The sequence below is a fragment of the Rissa tridactyla genome, chromosome 1 (genome assembly GCF_028500815.1).
Source record: "Rissa tridactyla isolate bRisTri1 chromosome 1, bRisTri1.patW.cur.20221130, whole genome shotgun sequence".
Lineage (NCBI taxonomy): Eukaryota > Metazoa > Chordata > Aves > Charadriiformes > Laridae > Rissa > Rissa tridactyla.
This window is the reverse complement of record NC_071466.1, coordinates 111,383,143-111,405,887: the sequence shown is the minus strand read 5'-3', so window position 1 is coordinate 111,405,887 and position 22,745 is coordinate 111,383,143. Positions and strand designations below refer to the sequence as shown.

Below are 22,745 nucleotides of genomic sequence, written 5' to 3'. Positions count from 1 at the left end.
CTTTAGTTACCAGATATTCTGTGTCTACAGTCTGTGAGTGAGTTTGTTGGGTTTTTTTCCTATTGGTGAAACAAAACAACAATTGAATACACTAAACTTGAGGAAACAATGGGGTTTACTAAAGGAAAGGACCTGCACACCACAGAAAACGCCTTCTTCCAAAATAAGAAAAGCTACCAGCACTGCCATCACCCTTAGGGAGATGTGTGTCAGTTAAGTACAGTCTATACAGGTTTTCCACTATACCTGATGAAACTACATTCTCTCAAAGAAAACTCTGTCAGTACTGAACTGAAAAGTTGAATGATGGCATTAGGATCAAAAACGTAATTCCAACAACTTTTCCTATTTCTTAGAGAGCTGAAATGCTGAAACAGTCCTAATGAGCTGGGCAAGCGCTATTTAGTTGATTGGAGCTGGAAGGACCACTGCACAGCAGGAGCAAAGTTTTGCAGCAGTGGCTCTTGTGATCCACTGCCCACTTTCAGTCTCTTTCCTAACCAAGAACAATAATATCTTTTTTATTCTGAAGCAAGGATCTTTCATAATGAAGTATGTATAAACGTGCATACGCATATCTAACGACTTCCTTCCCAAACAGGTCCATTTTTATTTCCTTGCTTTAGAAAGTTGTCCAAAACCTGCTTTTTACCAGTCCAATTCAGCTGCAAGACATCCACAGCACTGGATTGCTTCGATGCGCTAGAAAACAGGATGCGCGTTCATCCATACATACACACCAGTGTATAAACAAAACTCCAGCAGGCCATGCTAGGTGCAGAGCTATGAAGGAGAGGTGACTGAAGCTGCAGTAGCAAGTGAATCCAGACAGGTGGCTTGTTTGAGTGAGCTGAACTGCTCCGTGGTGGCCGGGCTCCGGAACCCTCAATTACACCCAGCCTGATTGAGCATTCTCCGCAAGTCCCACCACCAGCTGGAACTAAGCCTGCAGAAATGAGTTTGCCTTCCCTTTAAACAGAGTCAAAAAGCACAGGAAGAATATTCATCCCTTAATAATCGACAGTAACATTTTTCCTGATGAGTTCTCACAAACTCAAACTCTAGCTTCAGAAGCTGGAAGTTTCCAAATTAACCAAACTCACTAAATAACTTGGTTTCTATACTTAGTCATTTGTAGAACTTGCAGATACCTGCCACACATAGTCTTTGCCAGAGAGAGATAAAATAGTTCAAGCGGCTGCCACTGGCTTTATAAAACACATAAGTTTGGGAGGAGGGGAAGTATCCCATACCTTGTAACTGGTAACAGTGAGTGCCACCTACGGCGATGTTGCAGAAGCGAAGATACAAACAAAGAAAAAAAGGCGTCTGCAACTTTTACGAGCCCCAGGTCTTTCAAATGGCTTCAGGAGAACAGATTAGACATAGAAGATTATTAACCTTGTCTACTCTCGATCATTCACCATGGTTGCACTAGGCAACGGTGCTAGTACCAAAACCAGGTCCCAACTCTTGCTATGATTTTACAATGAGAACACCTTAAAAACACACAAGAACTTGTCAGTTTTTTGCAACTTTCCACTTTCTTATCTTATCACACTCACCCCCTCAAGTAAGGCTGGTCACGTTTTTGTTAACGACTCCATTTCAAATCACTCAATTCCATTCTGCTGCTGCAGATGCTTTGTCCAGTGGTCAGGAAAAAAGACGCCAGAGCTTGCTTCATCAGGCCTTGTAAAATCCTCCCCCATCACCCCACCGGAGTATCAGCAACACTTTTAATTTTCAGGGAAAGTTAACGAACACAATAGACAAAATAATTCCCTCCAGAGGTTTCACAGCAGTCTCAGTTCAGTACACAAGGCCATTAATTACACAGCTGCCTTCAGCACTAGCAGAAATCTGGTTGAGTTAAGGCTGCCTGCTGTATCTGCACAGAAAATCTATTCACTTCGAGAAGTTATGCAACACCTCAGCTTCCTCTTTTCTTTACTATGGTAAAGCATGATAACAGAAGGAAGGGGGGTGGAGATTGTGAAATGCCTGTTCCCCATCTCAAGCAGGGCACAACTACCTTTCAAAAACGTACCTAAACTGGAATTTGCCTCTAAAGTCTGCCCAAATGGATGATACACTCAAGCACCAACTCTTACTTAAAACTCGACTAAATATTTCCAGAGGAAAGGCAGTGTTACACACTTAACCGATGCTGGAATCAACTGCATGCCTCCAGTGTAAAGTAAGAATGTTTTCTAAACACTGATTAGTTTTATTTGGTTGCTCTTTTGGGGTTTTTGTCTGTGGTGTCACATCTGTCCCTCCCCAACGATAGCAGTCCAGTCCAAGCCAAGTTGTATCTCAAAATTCTCATCAAGATTTTGGTGTTATCATGCATGCTCATTCCGTAAAGTTGGCAGTAAAAGTTTTAATTCTGCAAAAATCCTTCTACTTCCCATTAAAAAAAAAAAAAAAAAAAAAAAAAAAAAAAACCACCAACAAAAAAAAAAGAAACCCAGGAAAATCACATGCTCCCAAGCTGATATATTCCATGGCACTAGGAAAATCGAGTTATCAAAAAAAAAAAACCACACTCATCAGACCTCTTTTAACTGTGATCTAAAGAGTCTACCTCATATCTCTACTGAAACACTAATAATTGACCAAAAAAATAAAGAGAACAACAACAACAAAAAAGCCCCCACAAAAAACCCCCACAACTCCCAGAACTGGCTCTGCTCAAAAGAGGAATTATAAGAAGCCTCAAAGCAGTCACAGCAATCTTGACTGGTAAAATGTTTTCAAGGACTTGGATTTAATCACATGTCATTTTCTTTTCCTCTAATCATTTATTTAAAGTCATAGGTTGAATTATTTATGAACAAAAGCTAATTGCATTGAAATGCAGTATTGCTCTGTATTTATCTAACACCTCCTTCAAAACTCAACCGCCTGCCACTAACTGGTTAAAATCTACAAAAAGTCAATACAGAATTTAAGATAAGATTTAACCATTTCTGCAGTATTACTGCAATTAACTTCCAAAGTCTTGTTAGATACAGTCAAGTCTCTTGATCTTGCGATCTGCTGCATAGATTGTGCAGCTGTTTTTACTGAGTTTTGTTATCGTTACAACATGTGTTTATAATTCAAAAAGTAAAACCCGGAGGGAAGAATAGCTCACTCACAAAATATTTGCTTTGAATAAATAAGTTTTTACTAATTAGTTGTAATTAAAGTCATCATTATTTGAGTACAAACAATCATGTCACAGAGCCTCCCTATCCCAGGTTCTTCAAAATTTTCTTAGCTGTCAAAGGATCTTGAAGATCAACGACTTGCATGCGTAAGGCTGTATTCACACTCTTTGCAAGGTGTAAAATGTAAGCTCAAGGGTACTCTCATATAAATATACTGCGCATCTATAAAGTGTTAATCTTAAGTCGGCAAGGCCATACGACAGAAGTAACTATTACAGTGCATGAGTGCTCCTCAGCACACGGCATTTTCCAAGACCCTCATTTCCTTAAAGCAACTCATTTACTTGTCACCTGCCAGGACAAAGAGTAGAGAGAGGATTTCGCAAATACCTCTGTGGGTTGTGCATGGTGATAACACACCAGGAAAGATGGATTTTCATTTTCTCATCAAGTTATTAGATTAGGTTTACATGCAGATTTAAATGCCCAGGACGAGTCTGCCACCTGTCCTAAACTTAATTAGTCAGGAATGTCTGCATGACAAGAGCAGATACTTCAGATGTTTCGGAGTGACCACAAGCAAACATCCAAATAATCACCAACACAACTTGAGTGATGCCAAGAACGAAGCACAGCTCTCTGTGAAAAGAGCCTGGATTTTATTAATGGAGAGCTTCACACTTCCCATCAAACACACAACTGACACCAGCCCAGCGTCTATAAAAGCAGAGAATCAACTATGTAAAGTCTGCAACTGAGTTAGGAAATGAAGAGTAGTAGCTTTCTCATTAAAATATGGGTGTATGTTTACACATTATTGGGGAAGGGGAGGGAGTGGGGTGGGTGGAAAGGAGGGAGGGAGGGAGAGATGAAGCCTCAAATCCTCTAAGACTTTCCCTCAGCTTTGTTCATCATAGCAGCACATCTAAGATTTTCATATTTTTATACCTCCCCTCACATACTTCCCCCTCCCCCGCCCCTGTCATGTAGGACCAGCACAGCTGATTAAAAACTAGGAAAAAAAAAAACACATTTTCATTTAAAGAAGCAAACACATCCATGTTCAAGTATATTTCACGTTTAAAAGCTAAATCAAACCACCCCCACCCCCCCCCAAAAGGTTAATTAGAATTTTATCTGTGTAGGTACGCAGCAACTACTGGCACAGATATGAGTAACTGAATATAATAGAGAGAATTCAGTTATCCATCTCCTTACGTTGCCATTGGCACATACAATAAATTTGTCTCATTAGCAGGGGCTACTTAGTTCGTTGTAGTAAACAAAGCTGCCGATAACAACAGCCTCGCATACTTTTCATTCATTCACATATTTTTCTTTACTTAGACTTCTAGCATGTGCCATAGAAGAGCTGAATGTTAAACATTCCTGGAGTGTCACAATATGTAATACAATAAAACAGATTACAACCATACCTTTCTTTCACAGCAGTGGTGCCAAGCACAGGTACACTGTAGCAATCAATTTGTTCTGCAGACAGTAAGGCTTTCATAGAATACTAATGCAAAAATCTCTTTTCTTTCTCCTTCGACTTGACTCCCCAATGCCCAGGTCCCGACCAATACAAGGAGGAGGGCGGAATGTCTTCTGCTGAGATAACCACAACTACTAATCAAGTATACGTGTACAAGGGCACGGGATTAAACCTCCACCAGGCTTGACTCGGGCAGCGAGAGCAGCTAAACACATGCACAGCAAGGTCAGAATTAAACACACACACACACGCGCGCACGCATCTACTTGAGTGAACTAATTTATCACACTTTACCACTGACGGCTTTTTACCTCGGGGGAGTAAAATTACATCCTGGTGAACCGACGAGGTTCAGACACAACAGCTTCCAACAACAAATCAGATCTCGGAGAGACAGGAACCGCGCTCTGAGGTGAACACCCCTCTCCCGGCTTTACCGCCCGGTTCAGAAACTTGGTGTGTGCCGCGCGCGTCCGTAGGGGCGTGCACGTGTGCCTGCATGCGTGTACATGCGTGTGCGCACACGCGCGCGTGCGAGACGCACCATTAGGCACCAGCTACAGCAGAACAACAGCCTCCAAAGTTCAAAACCACGCACTAACTCCCTTCGAGAGAGTTTTCTTTTTGATTGTATTTATCTTTACCTCTTAACGTAATCAATCTATCAAGTCTAATTACTCCAGAAGAAAGCATTTTATTATTGTCTAACATAGCAAATGTCAAACAAGCTGTTCATTTGCCTTGAAGTTTATTAGCATAGAAATGCAAGGTGAAGATGCTCTCAAAATATTGTCACTTGTATTCACAACATTTTTGAAAACCCACTCAGCAGGTTTTTATTGCCTGGCATAGCCGGATACTGTATTAGTTCTTAAAGCAGGCAAGGCATTACCTTAACTGTATCACCCTTGAGCTAATATAAGACTTTTTCTTCGAACCTTCAATTTAAATTTAACTTTTCTCTTTAGTCCTTGTTATTCAAACACTTCTCCCACATTCCAGCCAGCCATACATATGCAGATACATGTGTTTTCATACAGGTTCATACACGTGCATTACAAGTAGGGTGAGAAGTGAAACGCTGGAATTTAAAAGCAGAAATTTTTTTCTCCCTTCCCCCCGCCAAGTTCTGCCCTGTCATGCATCCTTCCTGGCATTTTCCCTACAGTACATGCAGATGTACATTTTACCAAAAAATGCCAAGATGAACCCTATAAGTTATCATCGACGGGGTTTTAACAACACTGCTTTGGCATGTGATCTGTAATGAGAAAAAAAAAAAAACAAAACAAAACACCACCACTGTACAGATACTCCCCAAAATAACCCTGAAAATAACATTTGGCACTTTCTCTAGAATAAATTAGCAGATTTATTTTTTTTTTTTAAATATCAGTGGCTTTGCAGAGACACCAGGCAAAAGCAGCGTTAATCAATACTGATGAGTTCGTCCTTGACATACTGACCGTGTCATCAGGCTATTGTCATGTGATATCATGTCATTTCCCCACCTGGCTCATGACCTTGTCCTTTAAATGACCCAAAGCTTCCCTCAAGTAGCAGGAGGCCCCTCCCCGCTGTCTCAGCAAGGTCGAACGGGTCAGCGTGTCCTCATCTATAATCCACCACCATTTGTCAGCAGGGAGGCTGGAGGAGGCAGGCTTGCTACAAGGGGAGAATGCCCAATTAGGCAGCTGTCACACAAAGCATAGGCTGCAAAATTATCCCCTGTCAAAAGAAAGAGCAGCTGCGGGTGCCAATTACAGCAACCTTTCAACCCTTTAGGTACTGGAAACTACACAGAAGTAAATGAAGTACAATTAGTGATAACAAATCGATGAATTAGGACAGTAAATTAGAAATTACTAGCAGGTGAGCTTAGGTCTCCCATAATATTAAGGGCACGGCACACCCCAGGCAAGGGCAGGAACGTACAGATTTCACCCAGCACATCAGTTCCGTCCTATCCATCTTTCTTGCGCGGAGCCCGCTTTCCTCCTCCATCGTTTTCTTCCCACAAGCTTTGTCCATGCCAGATAGCGCAGGGGAAGGAAAAAAAGCAACCCAAAGAGGAAAGAAGTTGTAGCGCCTGATTTTCCCTCTTTACCCTGGCAAATGCAGCTTCCTCCTTTCTCACAAGGAGGTCCTCAGTGCCAGCACAGTCTCCCAAGTAAGCATACTCCGTTTCAGCCCCACATTTGACATTTGCTGCCCCTCATGTTCCAGCCGAACAAGATTTACCCCAGCAAATGAAACAAAACAAAAAAAAAAAAAAAAACAAACCCCCAAAACAACAAGTGATAAACTCTCAGTAAATTTTATGTCATTTACGCTTGAAATGCTTAAATCTGAGTTAAGTGCTAGACTTTTGTCTATAGGGGGAAGACTTATTTCTCCACGTTTCAGTTCTCTGATGCATCACGCAGTGGCATCTCTGAGCACGCATATAGCCCTACGTTTGCTAGAAAAGTTTCTATTCAGTGCTTTTTTTGCCTCTTTTTTTCCCCCTTGGTGAACAATTTCACACCCACACACACACGCTGTTTTCTTAAGCAGCCAACCTGGGAAGTTACTGTGTGCTGGTACCAAAAGGCAGGTTCTGGAGCCCACAGTAAATCTGGCTTCTCCTCGGGTGCGGGAGCGCTGGGGTCGGACCCTCCAGCAGCAGGAGCTCAGCTCCAGGGGCAAGCACTGGCCACCAGCCTCTCGGGCTCCACACTCCTAAGGCAATCACCCAAGGGTGGCCACCTTACTAGCCCCCAGGCACTGACAGAACAGGTCTAGAAAACCAAACAAGAAAAGTAAAAATAAAAAAATAGGGGGACAAGATTAAAAGGATGGGTAATTAGCATACAACCACCCCAAACCATGGTTATGACAGCTGTGCCAGTGCCTTTATATTTCGGTGCTTTGAGTCAAAGAAACAAACAAATCCCAGGAACAAATTTCAAATTCCAAGATGCCTCCTGTAGTTAAGTCTTTCCTGCCAGCTCACTGTAATTTCAAACTAAGCAAAGTTGCCATTTATCTTGTCAATTCTCTCCTTTCATTCCACATTCCCTAGTCTCAAATCCACATTGTTCATATTCTTATGCCTTGCAACCACATCAAGTACTGAGGACAGTAGTCCAATTTCTCCCAGCTGCAGTCCTGAAATAATACCTGTATACTTGCACTGTAATTCATACACGTATTCACACATACACACACATATATATCCATTCTAATACATTCACCAAAATATGAAATGTGTTAGAAATTAAGTCACTGATCTCCAGGAAGCAATTTCCTGTGGCTATCTCTTGATCTCTAGCCAGTGCAGAACATCTCACTGTTTAAAAAAAAAAATAAATAAAAAAAAAAGTCTTGCTTTCATAACTGGTAAGAGAAAGCATAACACAACCTTAGCTATAAAAAGATGTTAAAAATGTTAATTTAACAGCAGTTGCAATAACGCTCATCAAGTTTGACATTTTCTTTTGAGTAGCATATGGAAACCGTAGAGTACTGAAAGAGTTAATGTGTTTAGAATTCAGTTTCCATCATACTTGGGTGACTATCTCTTTAAATAATTTAAATCCTCTCCATCAACTACAAAGCTGTTTTGAAGCCATTTAGCTTTGTTCTTTACATGTGTTCTAATTAAGAAATGACCTTGTCATCACACACACCAGAAATCCTGGATTATTTCCTGCAGCAAAAAAATCTACGAAGCCAAAAAAAAAAAAAAAGAGATGACAAAAAGAAAAAAAAAAAAAAATATATATATATATACACACACACTTCTTCCTTTAGTGAGGAACCGAGGAAGTTGTTGGTTGGCTGAATGCTGAAGCAGTTTCACCGCATAATTTTGTGTGTGTGTGTGTGTGCGCTGTTGAATGTCACAGGGCGGGTTAGCGTGACCTTGAGCTGCATCAGCAGCACAGCAAGGGTCGAGATGCCTGCAGGCGCCCTTGTACTGGATTTGCAAGACAAAAAAACCTTCAAACTGGCTGAAGGACATCTTAAATCTCTTCAAAGGTTTTTCCGAACTAATCTGGGCTGCTCTTAGCCGGATCTGTGCCAGTGTGAGAGGCAAAATTAAAAACAAGGTCTCTGACAGGATGTTGTCTCCTCTTAACCCTTGCCGGGCAGGCGGCGGCGCAGGGCGGGCGCAGCTCCGCGCGGAGGGGCCCGGCGGCTCCCCCACCGCCGGCGGCGGCCTTGCCAAAGGCGGCATTTATGTGAGCAGCCCTTTGCCAGCGACGGTGCCGTTACCAACGCCGAGAGCTCCGCCGGCTCTCCGGCCACACAGCCATCCCCCGTCCCTCCCCTCCTGTCGTCCCCCCCCCCCCCCAACTCGCAACCGCACCTCGCGTTTCCCCGCTCTCCTCCCGCAGGGGGAGACGGAGGCTCGGCGCCTGACGGCCACGGCCGCTCCGCGCATACTGTGGGTGAAGAGTATTCCCAGTGAAAGTGGTAGCACCTACCAGGGTATGCCGTGTTAAGGGGAGGCAGGTAGGAGGAGGGTCACAGAATCACAGAATGGTTTGGGTTGGAAGGGACCTTAAAGATCACCTAGTTCCAACCCCCCTGCCCTGGGCAGGGACACCTCCCACTAGACCAGGCTGCTCAAAGCCCCATCTCTAACCTGGCCTTGAACACCTCCGGGGATGGGGCATCCACACCTTCTCTAGGCAACCTCCTCCAGTATCTCACCGCCCTCAGAGTAAAGAATTTCTTCGTAATATCTAATCTAAATCTACCCTCTTTCAGTTTAAAACCGTTACCCTTCGTCCCATCACTACAAACCCTGATCAAGAGTCCCTCCCGGTCTTTCCTGTAGGCCCCCTTCAGGTACTAGAAGGCTGCTATAAGGTCTCCCCAGAGCCTTCTCTTCTCCAGGCTGAACAACCCCAACTCTCTCAGCCTGTCTCATGCATGTTTTATGAGAAGAAATTAAAGAGCGTCCACTCCTTATCTTAACCTCTTATTTCCTTCTCAAGTCTTCCCGAGCCAAGAAGGAAGCAGAGGAGAGGATATGAATACACAACAGGCCTACCGAGAGTTTGAGAGCATGACTGTACGCACTGGGGAAACAAAACAACAAAAAAAATTAGTCACCCAGCCTGCCTGCTCTTCGTCTGACAAGTGGCACAGAGGCTCTCTAAAAATTTGAGCAAGAGCGCAGAGACAACCTCTAGGAAAGGCCTTAGGAACACACGATTACTCTATGAAACCACAAGTTTACCCAATGGATTTGGCAGCGCTATTCAAATGCAACTATCAGCACATCAAAGGGATGGACACTTTCTCCAGAAACATATTTGCACACAAAACCTCCAATTCCAACTTCAGTACAAAAGAGTTTGCCAACGAGGAGTAGCCTTCTGTCCCTTAGTTATAAAGTAACATGGATTCCCACATCTGAAAGCGGAGAAAAACCATCACTACCTTTTCCTCATCTGTTTTAGTGGTGGTGCAATTGGTCAGATTAAACTATCAAATTTCTGCAGAAAAAAATAAATACAAATGGGTTAAAATAGTCTCAGCTTAATCAAGAGGAGCCAGCATTGCACTTCAGAACTGTCTTTTACTATTTCTCGGATATCAGCCAGGCAAGCCCTTGAGAAGGAGAGGAAGAAGGAGCCACTCGTACCAGCAGAGGGGGTTGTGATTCTCTGCTTGAGCACTGAGGGCTTCAGCTAGGCTGGGTTTCTACAGTCATTTTTTTTAAGTACCATAGCCTATTAGACAGGAACAAAACACATTTAAGTTCACTGAAGAAGGACACGGCTTTGGCAGTTATGTCACAACTGCTACAACGCTACCCTCCACCTGCCACTGAAATAGATTCACTCCGTCACTCCCGAGAACCGCGACTCTTCTCACAAAATACCCTCTTTGTTAGAAGGCTTTAACCATTTTAAGTGTTAGTTTTCAGCAATATCAGCGACACTGCCTTCTATATCAGAAGAGGAGCAACTCACACCCTACAGACGCTTTTCCACAGACCTACCAAGGTTTCCAAGGCATTTGTTATGCTTGGACAGAGGGCCACGGTGTTCCCGCAGCGCCTGGATGTCAGAACAACCCTCGTGTGATTACTCAGAGATATCTCAAGGCTTGCGCTGCCCTACGGACCCTCCACAGCCCTAGAGCCATGGGAGGCGAGAGGTGGCAGGCCACCACACATGCCTTCTCCACCACTTTGGTGCCTCTGGCAAACAGAGATTTAGCAGATCCATACATGTGGTTCATTGATTTTTCTGCACAAACGTGTACTTTTCGTGGCCTTTGAATGACAGGGTGCCATACAGACAGCCAACTATGGTTCGAATAAGAAAAAAGTTTGGTCACTTTGCCTATTACACAATTATTGCAGTACTGGATCCTGCACAGTATTTCCTAGAAAACTTTCCAGTTCACCCCAGAGTTACCAGGAAAAGGGATTAGGAGAGACCAGTCTAAGTAGTTCACATGTTACATGTTAGCCTAGCAGAAAATACCAAGAAGTCTTTTCACGGTATACCCAGCTGGCCATGCAGCATCTGCGGTTTCTTAAGTTTCTCCAACATGTAGCAAGACAGAGAGATATTATGGGTTTTCCAAACATTTAAGTGTTGTGAAAACCTCCAAAACAAAAACAAAGAACTCGTGTTGCAATGTTCCAGCTGAGCAGGGTGATTTAAAGACGCAACGAAAGCTTTCAAGCCAGGTAGTCGTTGCTGCCAAGTATGGGACACATTGTGTGGCCCTGCCAAAAGTAGAAGCCAAAACCCAAAAATACAAATCAGCAGCTTTCTTCCAGGGCCACAACAGTCCAGCGAAAACTTGCCAAATCAGACCATCCTAAGAGTATCAGACAGAAGCAGGGAGTGCAGTTACTCAGCACCGAGCTGCGACTCAAAAGCTACAGCTGCAAGCTGCGCGCCCACACGCACAACCACCGTGACACCGTAACATCTATAAAGTCGGACAGTCATTCATGTCTAACCATTTGATTTAAAAAAAAAAAGATAATTTTTTTTTGGCTACAATTTCTCATCACCAGAAAGTGCAGAGAGAGAGGCAGGTTGTTCTCCACCCGCTTGGCTCCCTCCATCGGGGTGCTCGCACAAGCACATACAAGCCCTGTAATGGATGGGACAAGCATTTTACAGCCCATCTGAGTTCAGGCTGTCTGCGCAACCTTAATTCTGCCATTTTCTAACCGCTGATTCTGACTGTACAACGTTAACGTTAAGCATAAGGCAGTTATTTCATATGCAGTGTATCTCTGTGCAGCGAAAAAAGAAAAAACTAAAGATGGTGGAATTCAATATAATGTATTCTGTTCCCACCTGGGCCCCATTATTAAATAAAACCATATCTGCTAAAGCAAAAGTGCTATTGACAAAAACATTCTCTTGGGAGCAAATGCAGATTCTCCTATCAGTACTGGTATTAACAAGGAGCAGTTGAAAAACTGTCCTGAGACCATGCCACCCAACGTTGCTCACCCAACTTCCCAGCAGCATCCAAAGCAGCCCTGGGTCTAGGACAGCACCTCAGAATTTTCGAGAGACAAGTGTTGTAAATTATGATTCTTATTATTTTACTTTCTGTTACGCTGTTTATGAGCTAGCTACAGTGCAAAGCAATGACAATTTTTTTTCAAGTGCAAGTTAGGTAAGGGGGAGCTACTCATTTTAAGTAACCCGACTAAATAGAAAATTTGATAAATTGCTCTTTATAGTGCTGATATACTAATATATTAGTAGTACTAATTCTGGAAAAATAAGTGTGTTTTCATGAAAAAAGAAGCATGACCAGATACAAATGAAGTATTGAAATAACAGCTAAAATATTAGCACAGATAAACCTTAAAATGGCTATAAAGAAAAACACACCTGGAAAATGAAAATGAATACTATTATGAAATGTTAGGTATATCTACTTGATTGTCTATACGAATTCTATGCATCTAAACTAAAGTCACGGAAATTAGATGTAAAGAAGCAAAGGTAGAGAAGCCCTATTATTAGCATACTAGTTTCACGTATACTTAATATAGCTATCATTCTTCTGCTAGTATGCAATACAGGGGTTATACTATTATGTAAGAAATTAATATTATAACTACTGCTTAAGAGTAACAGTTCAGGGCAAGAAGTACTGAATAATGTAGATTGATCAAATACAGTGATTCTTTCCATATCCACAGGGGGTGGAAAAAAAGGTTTAATAGATTTTCACTGTTTATACAGTTGAAAAGGAAATAACCTTATTCTACCAAGATCTCAATTAATACCAAGGCATCTTCCACACCTTGCTAGTAAAACCAGATGTTTGATTTTGGTCTCCCAGCAACTCTCAAATACTCACAGCAACAAATCTACAGATGTCTTGCCAAAAGCAGTAACTTCCAAACCTAGGGACACCTCTCCACAAGGTGCATCTCAAAAAAGTGAGGCTGAATACTTCCACAGATAGCACTACTCATTTTGGGGGGTTCACTTCTTGCTTCAGACATCCCAGATACCCACCTAAGGACGTTATCAACACTTCATATTACACACGCTCATGAATATGGTTTACCCCAGTATTTAATTTGTGTCCTGATCAGGAATTACGCGAGCAGCCACACAAGAATAAGGACTGTATCCATGTTTAAGATTAAGTGCGTTTTGCTGAATCAGGGCCCTGAACCTTAATGCAGGTTTTTCTCATTGCAGTGCCAGTTTATTCTATTCAGTACAAAGCCACCAACAACCTCTGAGTTCTTCTGCTCAAGGTCATTTTTAGCATTCACAAGCACAGCTTTTTGGCTGTCTGCAGAGCAGAGAATTTTTTTTTTAAGTGCATTTCAGAGCAAAGTGATGTCTGGAAACATCTTTAAATAGTGAAAAAACATCCTTTAAAGTTGCCTTAATCAGTTGTCTGTTAATAATTCTACTTGGCTACCTTTGCTACTGTAGGCTCTAATTTAGCCTTCAAACTCTGCAGCCACCCATATCTGGAAGGTAAAAACAAGATGTAAAAATCAGTTTCAACTCCTGCAATCTCAAAGTCTAAACTACACCTCCCACTCTTAGCCTTTGAAGGCATCCAGTACAGAAACAGGTCCTTGAGCTCCTTCCCCTGCTCTGCCAGACACAACGTTTTCTATGTTTGCATTAAAAAAGGTGGGTGGGGAGCTACCTACATTCAACAATTTGCATACAAAAAAAAAAAAAATGCCACAAGTTTGTTTCTATTATGCTATCATATAGTTGAGGAAGACTCCCTATTCCCTAGTTCGCTTTTTTCCGCCACCCCAACCAACCTCCTTAGGCTTCTCTAACCCTTTTTCCTTCTTACAATTAAGGACGTGGGATTGAAGGTGGAAAAGTAAGCATCTATTTTACACTTTTGATTGTGCTATATTATTACAATTATTAGTAATAGTATCTCGTCTGCACCTGATTGCTAAAGAGATACCACACGCTTGAATAACGTTTTGTTTTTTTAAACAAATACATTGGTCTCTGTGTCATCACTGAAACGTTACATTGCCGATATTCACCTTGAAATACTCTTCTGTTGTCTTTGGAAATCTCCGCTATCATTACAAAGCAAGAAGCAGCATACTGATTACCGAAAATCCAGCTAGTTATGAAAAGCTAAAAACTAGAATTGTCAGGCAGGCAACTATCTTTTGTATAGTTGCACTTTATTTCCACTTGTGTGCGTGTCTGTGTTAGACATGCATACGTGGTACCCCCAGCCGTTTTGAGAAGAGAGTAAGAAGCTGGCAACCAGATGGGCCCAACAAAAGACTTAATTACACTTGTACAGTACCAGCAAGGATCACACTGTAGTACTTTCGCCGTGTGTCCAACAAAATAGCCGAAGCCAACAGTAGTCAGCAGCGATTTCTGGTTATCAAGTGTATTTGGGTACTTAGTTGCCAACTTGATTTCCTTCTCCCAAACATGCTTTATTTTATCTTCAATGATACTAATTCCTAGGTCACACAGAAACTCAAACCTCTCCTGTTCTCCAGCTAGCAAAAGCAATCCATCTACCACACATATTTTCTTACTGTTTTGTTATTTCACTTTACAACTTTCTTAATTTAGGATTGCAGGTGCTTTGCCTTACACTCAAGGCACGGATTCCCACTTCGCTGCATACACCTAAATTTGCAACATACTAGGCTCCCTTTTTTTTTTTCCCCCAACCTTAGAAATTTGAATTATTATGAATCTTTAATACCTTTCTAAGTTTTAGACCTCTTGACTATTTCCTACCACGTAAGTCAGAAGTGGTATTAAATCTCACATTAAAGTCAACGGAAGCTTTAGTAGGAGCAAGTGAGATTTTTTTGTTTTTAAAAAGGGGGGGAAGGGAAAGAAAGTTCTTATTCTCTTTCCTTTGTGAGAAACACTAGATAGACCCTTTTAGAAACAAAGCCTCTCATTTGTCTTGTAGTAAACATAAACCCTCAAACCGAACACATTGCCTCAATAAAATGAATGCACAACAGCTCCATACTCATAACAATTTTTTTAAACTACAGCAGATCTTGCCAAACTACTGGTTTAGGAAAATACGGAGCACGCTAAAATTGGTCTGCTTTTTCAGAAGACACATTAAGTTTGTATTTAGTGCACACTGCAAAACATAACTCCAGTTTCTCAAAGTGTAAAACTGTTTCTTCAAGTTTGTCTAATTCTTAATATTTTGCCAGTAGTACAGCTGTCCGTCCCGTCCACCACCCCACCCCCACCCCCACCCCCCGGGTAATTGCTTTAAAGAATCAGAAATACAAAGCTTTCGCAAATTTTTTAAATGCACCCAAAGATTTCAAAACCTTTATAAGACCTTTGTCGCTTTTCAATTATTTTTGTTTGTGGATGATTAACAAGTATGTCTGCATGCCAAAGAGACACAAAGTGCACTCTTCAAAAGGCATGAATCTACTTAAAAACACAGATTTGCTAAATTAAAATACCATGAGAGCAGTTACTTTCTTCAAACAAAAAGCAACTTAAAATTAATTTTTTCAGCTTTCCAAACTTTCATTAACATCACAAAAATGGTTTGAGCTATTAGAAATATACCCAGCTTCCATAATCATGAAAGCCAACACTATGCCATTATTTCATCTTTCCTGCTGTACAAGTGAACTACTATTGAGAAGCCACGGATAAGCAGAACATGCAATATTGGAAAAAAAGCAAACTGAGAACTCATTTCAAAAAGATAAAGGAGGTGGAATGTTTTGGTCACTACTGTAAGTATAACTTAGATTCTTTTATATAAAAGTTGTATACATAAATACCAGACGTCATCCTACAGGTTGTTTGAGCTTTCAGTGGTTAATGGCTCATCAGGTGTATTAGGGAGAGAACTGACACAAAACACTAAACCTTTCCTCGTTGCAACATTTTGCGTGTTAGTACCAACAAGCATCAAACAAAGCATCACCAATCAATAAAGTATTGACCGTTTAAAAAATAAAAAGACCAAATGTATTTGCTCACAAGGGCAAAATTAAGATTATAGTACCCCACCCCCCCAATCTAACAGCTGTACACAGAGTGCACCTACACAGACGGCTGCACATCGTGGATCCCAACGTTACCCAAAGGATCTCCCACGCTCATGAAGCAGCCTTCTCCTCCGATCTGTCGTATTCACCATCAGAATATAAAGAACAGATGAGAAATGTCTGTGGGAAGAACCTCATGGAAAATTTCCTTCCCTTAATTCTCTTCTTATGTATGAAGTTTTCCACAGCAGGAGCAATTTGGCTCTGGAATATTCATGCTCACTTCCACCTGACATCAAGGTTCATTTCCCTGTGAAAGAGTCTCTAAAGGATAATAAAGTAAAAGCCTGAACACTTGCAATTGGCATGTAATAATGCAGAGAAGCACTGAAGACTACTCCCACCCTAAGCAAAGGGAATAAATAGATAATCACGGAAAAGAAACTACTAAGATCTTCCAAAAGCCGTCTTAAGAACAGAAAAAGAACCTTGTCTTTAAACATAACAAGTATCAACTTGTAATGTACGTGTCTTTCAAGGCAAGATGGGTCAGAAATTCATAAAAAAACTTTTTTTTTTTTTTTTTAATCCAAACTGGAATGCCCAAGCTGCAGCTTGCTGACCAGATCCCATCCACTGTAACAATTTATCTGGCCAGACGCCCACTCCTTGCTGTCCTCCCCAATGCCTAATTAGATACGGGAAGGAAGCAGGCAAGGGCTAGAGGAATTACTCTCACATCTGATTTCCCACCGCCGTGTTTCATGAAGAACCTCCAGCCTCCCCTCTATCAAAAAAAAAAAAAAACAAACACCTGGGCACAGATTATCGTGCAGTAGCGATGGATCGCGTTCACAGAACTGTCACATGGAACAAAATTCACATATATTAAGAGGCACATCTGTTAGCATGACCAGTCCTGTGTCAGCATGACTGTATATTACCCATACATTTCTGTTACAACATATACATGGCTCCATCCCAATGCAGTTACAACATATACATGGCTCCATCCCAACGCTGTCATCTGTGGCCCAGACCCTCTGTAACAAATGCTGCTCCCTGGAGAGGCTGGGCACTAGTTCTCCAAATCAACAGGTTTCACGCCAATCCAGGCAAGAAATGCCTTAAATTGGGGTATGTTTCTTCCTTCCAAAGCAGGTACAGTTCACTGAGGAAGGTTCTCCACGCTCACTGAGTAACATTTAACTGTAAGTTGAGAGTGACTGCTAGCTGCCACCACAACTCGATCAGGGCGTGCATACTAATGCTCTTGGACTGCTGCCATATTATCCATATATGTTTTATTATAGCTCATCTCCTTAATGTGCAAGACATTTATCTTTGATTCTTTCAAAATGAGAAAGAGAAAAAAAAAAAAACCACAACCCTGATACTGCAGAACTGGTTTTAGCACAGTTCAGACTATTTGAACTGGGTCACTGTAAGCTCTTCAAGCAGATGTTTCTTTGTCATCAGATACGAGTAACAGCACTGAGTTATTTTTTGCCTTATTAATAAAACTTTTCTGAAATGTAAGGGCTAGAATTTCTAATAACAATCAGGTAAGCTTCTAGCCACAGTTCTTCGATTTAAACAGCAGGAGGTCTCAAATTTAAAAGCACACAAAAATAATTTTACCTGGGGAATCAACCTGTATTTTACTGAACCTTACAACAAGCACACGGATTGGTAACTACAAAGACAACAGCGATTGAACCTGAGCAGAAGAAATTTAATCACATGAATCAACCTACTGGCTTCGACAGTAGTTAGTCACGAGGCGGGGGAATGACAAACAAAACTTGCAAAATTGAGTCCATAAATTGAAGAGCAGATTAAAGACCATGACTGATGGGGGGGGGAATAAATTATAAAAAAAAAAAAAAAAAAAAAAAAAACAACAAAAAACAACACAGACACCAACCAGTCATGACCGGAAATATGAAGATCTTCCCATTTCTTAGGTAGACAGTGAAATCAAGGAACGCAAATGAGGAAGAGCATAATTTCAAGAACAATGAAGGCTTACTGATACGTGCTTTTGGAACAAAGCTACTGGACTGTATTCTGTTACTTTAAAAAACAACCCACTCCCAATATTTTTTTTTTTTGAAAATGAACCTCCTCAGATGTCCTTCAAGAACATAATTAATTCTAAAAACCTGAGTATCAGTGGTGTGAAAAAAAAAAAAAACCAAAACCAAAAAAAACCAACAACTAAAACGTGTACTTAAATTAACTTGACCAATTACTCATAAAAATTTAACAACCCACATGGAAACAGGATTTACTAGTCTTTCACAATGCTAAAGAACACATAGAAAATTCTTTAATCCACCCAGCAAGAAAACAACTTTCCACTTGTCAGTTGTTTGCTTTATTCAATTTATTTCCTGTTTCACTTTAAATGTAAGCAACTACTAAAGTCGTACTTTCTTACAGCCACCACCATGACATATAAGTGTGACACAGTGTCATTCACCATCACAGAAACACTGGTTATATATTACATGCACTATATACACTGCATTACCAACTCCCACAAGAAAAAAGGCAGGAAAGGGCCAAAACCTCTGACTAGTTTTTTTTTTCCTGTACTTACACAGTTCAGCTGCTCCATCAGAGTAGTTACGGTTTCAGTTCCTAAGTAGTAGTCTGTATGGGATCACTAAAAGCACAGTACAAACCTGGACATGGATGTGAACTCTGGTTTCTGGGTCTAGGTCTATCGCTGTATGGTAGCAGTGGGTGAGCTCTTTTCCTCCATCAGTTGAACATGGCATTTACACCCTCCTACTTTGTTCTCTGCTCCTGCTGCCCCCCCTCAATGTATCGCAAAAAAAAAAAAAAAAAAAAAAAGGTACATTGGACAAAGCATTTCCACGCTCTTTTTAAAACAATTTAAAAGTTCTAACATGTCAGGCTTACGACCTGCTGAACTTGATAATGTCCCCGTAAACAATTTTTTCCCCTTTAGTCAGATGTAACACACCATAACTTTAGTTCTACGGATGTAAACAAAAAACACGGACTGAATAGTCAGTCTTCTACTGCACACTCTCAAAATACAACTCATTTCAGAAAAAAAAAAAACTTGGCAGTGTGTAGCTCGACGTATATATGATGGTTTTATATGCAGAAAGATGCAGAATTTTTTTTAGTTATGTCTCATAGGGATGCTCTTGGGTCAGAACACTCCTGTCCTCCTGTGTGATGTCTGTGATGGAGCCAGGGAGCTTAAGAGGCTGAACACTGCTGCTCCCCAGAGAAGGGAAGAAGTTGTTCCCTGGAGAGGGAGACTATGCGGGACAAAGAAGCTCGTTCCCATGGAGGCTGGCAAGTAAGAGGTGAGACCTGGGCTCTGCTGGTCCATCCCTCCAGAGCAGCCACCAGCACAGCTGAGCACCTGGGCTACTCTCTCCCCTTGTAACAGCCAAAGAGAAAAGCAGAAACCAAACCGCAGAGTTACAGTTTTCCATCAAGTTCTGTCTTGCACAGTAAAACTTTTGCAAGGGGCATACCTAGTTGCAAATCCTCAAAGAAATTCAGATTTTTGCCATGCCAAAACTTCACCAAATTTTTCTTTTTTTTTTTTTTATAAGTTTCTGGAAAAACTTACTCTGGGAGAAGGGAGAGAGCGTATTTTAAATAACCCACACTAAAAAAACCTGAAGGATACAGCTGCTGCAGGCAAGTAAAAAAAAATTGCTGGTTCTCATTTTTGATTTAAAGAATGATACCAATGTCAAAAGACCCAAAAAAAAAAAAAAAGTGACACATGACCTCAGACATTTATAATGAAGAGGTTTAAGGATTGAGGTTGATTTCTCACCAGGAAAGAAGATAGTCTGAGATGATTTAAAGTTTTTTCAAAGTTACAGAAAGCAACTGTTTGAAAATACAAGTAAATAGATCAATAGGTCCCACAGAAGTATTTAATGCTAAGGGTGGTGGAATAAACTACTACCGGTGGTGACTGAAGCAGAAACTTTAAATGAGTTCCAGAAAGATGAAAATTAGTTTCCAAGTTAACAATGGAGCAGCAGCTTCATATCAGTCACTTTGCTTTTTCTTCATGAAAGGTAAGTCTTAATGTTATGTGCCATCATTTTAGCGCATCTTTTAGGTCTTTAATATTGTATGCTATTTGCCTTTATTAAAAAAGTAGGTTGCACATCCATTTTATTAAAACACTAAAAGGAAAAACTGACACCATACCAAATGCGCGCAGCACTCATGCACGGATCGGACCAGCCTTCCCCAAAATCGCATTTTATGCGGACTCAGGCCACCACAGGCCTCAGATATAACTGAAAGGCATCCTGAAAAAGATGCCCCCTGGTACTACAGCTGCCCCACGCTGAAACCTGCACACACAGCCAGGTCTGACGTCTTTCCCACCTCATTCCCCCCCCTCCCTTAGCGACACAAGGGGAATCATTACGCAGTCCAAGGCTGTGAGACTATTTCAGCTTTAATCTGTGCCTGCAAGATGACCTGAATACACACCTCCAGGGCTACGCTGAGCTTGGGCACTGTCAGAAGTTTGTCCTAAACTCTCAAAACATTTGATGCTGCTCTTATTTTCAAGACCTAACTCAAGAGTAGACCTGTTTGAATATGCCTTAAAAGAGATGCACAGGATATACAGGAAAGTAAATACTGCTTAGGAATACCTGCCGGGCCAAGTAGTATAAAGGGGGGGGGGGGGGTGTCAGCAATTAAAGACTTAAAAGAAAAGGCAAGGATTCCACAAAAAAAAACACACAAAACACACAGGAAGAAAGCACATCATTCCAACCAAACAAATAAAATAAGCAATAATGAAATGAAAAGCAGGAAAGCAGGGAGATTAAGAGCTAAATCAGATTTAATCCAAATACTTTAGTCAGCCATGTTGCAACACAACTGTTGCGTTATTTCCTATATTTCAATCAGCATGCACGCACCCACCCAAATAGCTGTATCTTAATCCACATCAGTTTGGTTTTGCTACTCTGCTCTAGATTACATCTTTGCCTTCCCCGGGACTGAAAGACTTTACTAAGGTTTGGCCATACAGCATGGCTCCTCACCCAGTCCACTTTGTGGACCAAGAGAGCCACCACACCTCTCCAGCCTCCTCAGTAGCATCTCCATCACACGCTGCCAAGTCAGTGCCTAGGTCGCTCACAGCCCCAGTACAAGAGCAATTCCTCAGTGGCTGAAGGTCAGGACGCAGAGATGAGGATGAGAAGACGACACAGGGCAGGGTGGCAGGAAAGGGAAAAAAAAGAAAAAAAAAAAAAAAAAGGGAAGAGCAAAAAGGGGTGGGAGGAGGGGGAAGCGGTGTTTCCAAATACGTAGTGCCAATTAGAAAAAGAGAACCACCACTCTAAAAATGTAACTTTAGGCTTTAAAATACACTAGGTGAAGAATCAGCCGTACTGTTCAATTAGCTAGCTTTACTGGCTATGAATCCAGCTGCTAGTATTACTTCAGCTTTCTCCGCCCCCGCCCTCCCCCCAATCACAGTTTCATTGTGAAAGAATTTAATTATTATTTTCATTACCAGACGCATACATTATAAAATGAGCCTGCACAGAGACAATGAGCACTTTAAGGAAATAGGTGCAAAAATTAGAATGATCTGTTTATCCTTTTTTTTCTGGTAATAAAAATGAAGTCACTCTCAACAAGGCTACCTTTTAAAAAACACTTTAATAAAATAACTCATAATAGTCATAACACTAAATTTGACACCCCTCCTTTTCGTGAAAAAGGATTAGGCCACCATCTTGAATTTTAATACAACTTAAATCAAAACAGGTGGGGTTTTTTTATTAACTTCCCTATTAAAAAGTTCCTGAAAAAATTAACTTGGAACACATTTCACATTAACAGATTATTAAAGCTTTTTTGTTTTGTTTTTGTTTTTTTTAAAAAAAAATCGGTTCCAGAGACATCATTATACTGCGTACCCAGAGAAATAATACTGCAGCCACCATATAATATGCTGGTATCCCAAATAAACAGCAGGAAAAATTGAGAGAAAAAAAATTAAATGGAGTTTGCAAGTAAAATAAAGATACATGTATTTATTTAGGAGTTCTGCAGCATAAACAAAAAAAAAATCTCAAAGTCCTGAAGTAACAAAAGCAGATTTGTATGGATATGATGGAAAACAAGCAAGAAAATGGTAGCATCTGCATATTACTTATAGTCCAAATAAAAGATTAAAATTACTGACTTCTACCAATAACAAAACATGAGTTCTTGTGTTTTATGTGGCCCTATTTAACGATACAGCGCAACACTCCAATTTCACCCAAGAACCAGCTTCAATAAATCATCTGCTTTTCATGGCCCACCAAACATGTGCTAGGTGATTTACAGGTAAGCGCCAAGCCTGTCACCAGAATGTACACTCTGCGCTCCAGTAGTGGTGTCCCAGTGGAGTTCACCGTCTGACCGCTTGTCACGTCTACGCACGCTCACCTGTAAATCAGTCACTGCTAGATGGAGGCAATTCAACCAGCTACTACTTCCAGCTCTTTGAAGGTACTTCCTGCTCCAGAGCTGGAAGAACTATAACTATACATGCACTAGC

General features: G+C 41.2%; 1 protein-coding gene across 10 annotated transcripts in view; it reads right to left on the bottom strand.

Moving 5' to 3' along the window:
• NRIP1 (nuclear receptor interacting protein 1) overlaps window positions 1-22,745 on the bottom strand; it is a 130,397-nt gene that overhangs the window by 53,903 nt on the left and 53,749 nt on the right. Inside the window, exon 1 of one of the 10 annotated variants that reach the window (XM_054206982.1) lies at window positions 4,595-6,263. The exons of 8 other annotated variants lie outside the window; for them this stretch is intronic. The gene's annotated coding sequence lies outside the window, so the exon portion shown is untranslated. Of the gene's footprint in view, window positions 1-1,565; window positions 4,086-4,594; window positions 6,264-22,745 lie in introns of those variants that run through there. One more of the 10 variants, XM_054206990.1, reaches the window with a different exon arrangement.